The following is a 4,819-nucleotide window of genomic DNA, read 5'->3' on the forward strand; positions in this document are numbered from 1 at the left end:
GCACTGCACACAACCTCAAAAAATGTCTAAGCTACTACAGAAGCAAAAAGCCGTGTGGTTTTTAGTGCAGGAGTAAAAAGCCACAATTAAGCATATATTTGTGCTTATGAGCTATTAATATACAGAGTAAGAAAATGGGAACTCTTAAATTAAGTACAGTTAAATGATCTGAAGGGTGCATTTCAGGTCCTGAAAGAAGGAATAGTGTATGCAGAATAATTTTTCTGCTTCTCCCCCTACTCTAATGTACTCCTTAATTGCAAGAAATACTGGCTTGTATCCCTAATTTGAGAAGAAAAGTCAATCCCCAAGTGGCATATTGTGCCTCATTATTGTTTCATTGCTTGTAAGCTGGCACATGACAGAAATGTAATGCATTGAGTAAATATCTGAGAAAGCATTCATGGAAGAAGACAAAAATCGCTCTGTCAGTGCAGACTAATGGGCTCTTTGCCTTTACAATTTTTGGCATGACAGAGTTGGCTCCACGTCAGCGTGGGCTTTTTCTCATTGCTGCTTAATGCCGGGATAAGTCAGCCAGTGTCCTATTTGGGCCTGATTACATCTAACCTTTTTTACTGCCATTGTTAATAAGCTCTTAGGAAAGTGGTGATGGGGAAATGGAGGGGGAGACGCTGCATGCCATTCACAATAGCCAACTTCATCTTGGAAAGGGGAACTGCTTATGCTCAAAACCTGGTAGCATGGCTTTTTCCAAGTCACATTGGAAGCAAGGACTTGGAAAGAAGGACAGAAGAATGGCTTTGAATCAGTAAACTGAACCCGTCACTATTTCTGACAGCATCCAGATATCTGGTTTTAGAAGCACCTTTTTCCTATCACCACCCTCCAGCTAGATGGCTTTTTTGAGAAGTACAGCTAGTAATTGTTGATGGGAAGTAGCTTGCTCTATGTGTCTAATCATTCCTTAAAGTGATCCAGGAGTCAGTTCACACTTAAGCACCAGAATCTGTCCAGAATATTCCTGTAACCATCCTGATGGGGCTCCCCCATTCCTCCCCAGGCTGACTGAATCACCCAGACACACGCCTAATGCAACAGAATTTTCCTTGGAGAACATAACGTCTTCTCCAAGTTCACCCTTGGTCCTGATCCTTCTCTGCTCCAGTGGGTCTGGAGCCCAAGCGATCCCTGGTCAAGAAGGGTGAGGTAACCAGGCGGCAGGCTGCATGGAATTGGCAAGTGAGGCATTGGCCCCTTTAGGAGGACATCGTCCTAGCCACCAAGAGTCTGGAAAAGCCACAGGTAAAAGCCTGCAGGTGGCAAACATGCATTCATAGGTGATTTTTTCTCCCTCTTTCTTCAACTGAGGTGATGTGGGTGAAACTATCCAGGATGTCTTATTAGTCAGACTCTGCTATTGAAATGGGCTAGCACCCCTCAGTTCAAAGGGGTCCTGAACTATGTTAGCACATCTAATGTGCTGGAAAAGGGCAGGTAGGTACAAAAAGGAAAATGGAGAGCCGATGCTCAGAGTCTTGTCCTCAGACTTAGGCGATCTGGGTTCAAGTCCCCATTCAGTCATGAAGTGCACTGTGTGTCACTGACTCTCAGCCTAAGCTACCTCACAGGACTGTTGTGATGAGAAGATGGAAAGGAAGAGGATTCTGCCAGCCACCCTGAAATCTTCAATATTTTCTTTTTCATTCCTTAACCCAGGGGTCCTCAAACTTTTTGAATAGGGGGCCAGTTGAAAGGTGCCAGCGATGGGCGCGGTCCGCCAAGGCAGTGAGGGCAGGGGGCACGGGCCAGGGTGGGGGGGGGGCACAGAAAGGCAGGGGCAGGCATGAGCAGAGATCATTTTCTCCCAACGAGTCCAAAACGATCTCCCTGTGAGCAAGCCCACGCGCGCACGTGCACGCCTGGTGAGTTACGGTGGGCCAGATCCAGCCCACGGGCTGTAGTCTGAGGGAGGACCCATGCCTTAACCCTTTGAGTTTTAAATGACACACTGAGGGCTGCTGATGTTTGCGTGCTTTTTTGTCCCTCAGCTTTGAAAGGCCTTTTTACTGTCAAGCAGTAGCCTCAGCCCTCCAGTCCTTGAACTCAACCAACCCTTCAACAAAGAAACTGCTTCTGAGTTTTTCAACCTTTTTAAAGCAACCATTTCCTTCTCCCAAGACCTACTTCATTCCTCTCAGTGCAACCCCATTAGGACAACCACAGTGGCTGCTAAGAAGCCAAAGGCACTTGTTGATTCTCCCATTTGTGATTTCTAGAGCCCCTCCGTATGCAGCTTTGTTCTTCTCCTGAACAACCGGAGAGGGGTTGAAAATGGGGCAGCATCAGGGGGAAGAGCCGTGCCATGAAGGGCATGGGTAGCTGGCTTGGGTGGAGTGGGCGGTCACGGAGGCAGCGAAGTGGGAAGTGCAGTTCTGTCCAGCGTTTTGCCTGAGCTCAGCCTGCCCTTGCTCTTCTCTCCCTGCACCGCCCTTGTCGGCCCCTGCCGATATTGGCTGCATTTTTATTGATGAAATAAAACCAGCTGAGAAATGGCCGGTAATAATGATTTATAAGATACCAGATTTATTAGTGGGGTTTTTTTTAAGACAGTTTAATTCTTTCGGGCTTCACTAAGCATTTCACTTCACCAGCTGGCATGTTTACAATCTCAGCTGTGGACAAAAAACAAGCCAAGAAGATGTTCCATTGTGGCATGTTCTTTTTAGAACAAAATGCACCGTATCAGAGGCAGCAGCTGTTGGAGCGCGGAACTTCTCAGCTAGGTGCTGTTGCTCCTTCAGTTTATTTTTGATTATTCGTATAGAGTTCTGACTTGGGACTCATTGGTAGCATGAAGGTGAGTCTGATTCCGACTCATCCTGAACATAAAGCAGTAGCAGGGCTGTGATTAGTTGCAGGTGGGAGAGATGCTAGGACTTGAAAGAGAACCACCCCCTAACTATCTGAAATCCTTTATAAATGAAGCGCACTCTTTCATCATCTTTAAGTCTGCGTGTGACAGGAGAGCTACATGGAGAACTCGGTGCTTATGCACTGCAGCTGCTGAGGCATTGGACTGGGAGGAAGATGGCCACAGGAGGGAGTTCTAGCCCCTTGCCTCTGGGCCAGGCTCATGCCAAAAGTCCCTGGAGAAAAGTTACAGGCATCCGGTTCTTGTGCACTGTGTTTTGTTGCCAATGTTCTCTTGATTATTCCTACGTTTGTTGCTTTGACTTGTTTTTTACTTGTCTTTGGGACATATTTTCAGCACCTGGGGTGCGTGCATGTGCACGTACACACACACAGGGCCCCCATCTCAATCTGCACAGATGGGGAACTTAAACCTCCTCTCCCTGTAGGCTGAGATCTGTTTCGAATTGGGATTTTCAGTTTCAAAGCTTCTGTCCCCACTAGGGTGAGAAGTGTCTACCGCTTCCACCATTGCATGTGGATTGTGCTCCTCACAGCTGACAAAAGAGATGCTTTGTGTGCCAGGAGGGGTGTGATGGAACTGGGAATAGGATTTCTTGGATGGGACATCTTCCTTCCTTGCTCATTGCTCCAGTGTAGTTAGATAGGATGCACTGGACCTCCATGAACTCTGCCATGGATGTTGCCCATCAGTGACCCAAATAGAATCGAGAAGATGGGAGCACCGTTTTCCTTGGTGATGCTTGGATTTCTATTCCAAAATGGCCATTCCTTATTTCTTTCCTATAATGCAGAAACCTGATAATCGGCATTCTAGGCATTCAGGCCCCCACTAATGGATCACAAATTAAAATGCATGCAAATTAAGCCAGGAGAAACCAATCACTGGCTGTACTGAACATGAAAAGGGGCTTTTCGTGTCTCCTTCCCCTGTTTTCCAGATGGACTGTATTTTTTAGGTTTTGTGTTTTGTATCAACTCTTGGTTTTCAGGCTGTGCCTTGAAGCTTAGCAGGGACTTTCTGAAGTAGATAATTGGTAATTGGAAAGGTGTTCAGTGTCCTCTCCATCATTGATCTCTACAACTAAGTGTTAAGTTGCATTCTTGGTCACATAGGACTGTGCTGAAGCCCGGACGGCTCAGCCTGTGTCATTCACAAATTCACAGGGCAGTGCTGAAGAAGCAGCCACACTTCTCTGGAGCCCCGCTAGCAAATATCCAGGGAGAAGATGCAAACATGGTTCTCTGAAGACAGCAGTTTTATTTATTTATGTAGAAAACTGCTGCCTTTAAAAGAAAGCTATCATTACTTGGGGATGTGTGTTCCATTATCTCTTAGCACTTGGGTTAACAAATGTTTTTTGGTGGTTTACAGCTTTGATACCATTTCCGTGCATCAATCCTCCATATGGCACATGGTTCTGACTCGACACATCAAGCTGCCTGTGGGTTGAGGCTTTGTAATGGGAGACAGAGCTCACATAAGCAGTGTTGCTTCTACTCCATCACTGGTGGTCACACTCAAAATTTTATGGGAGAAACCGTGGATTGTAGCCAGAATGAGCACATGTGTTTTGAAAGCTTTGTCTGTGCATTTAAATAGTGTGAAAGAGGCTGTTGGGAGAATAGGAAGCTGAGTGGGGCCATTGGTCTATCACAGTGGTGGCGAACCTATGCCACGCGTGCCACAGTGGGCACACAGAGCCCGCTCTGTTGGCACGTGAGCCGAGTCGCCCCAGCATCGCCCCAGCAGCCAGGCATTGGATAGGGGCCATGCGCATGCTCGGAAAGGAGTAGTGGTGCCAGGCAGTGATGTCACGAGCCGCAACTCATTAGCCCCCAACTCATCTGAGCTTTCACATGGTCGGTCAGTGTGCTGCCAAGGAGAGAGAGAGAGAGAGAGAGAGAGAGAGAGAGAGAGAGA

The sequence above is a fragment of the Varanus komodoensis genome, unplaced genomic scaffold, assembly GCF_004798865.1.
Source record: "Varanus komodoensis strain SLA01 unplaced genomic scaffold, ASM479886v1 scaffold4, whole genome shotgun sequence".
NCBI lineage: Eukaryota > Metazoa > Chordata > Lepidosauria > Squamata > Varanidae > Varanus > Varanus komodoensis.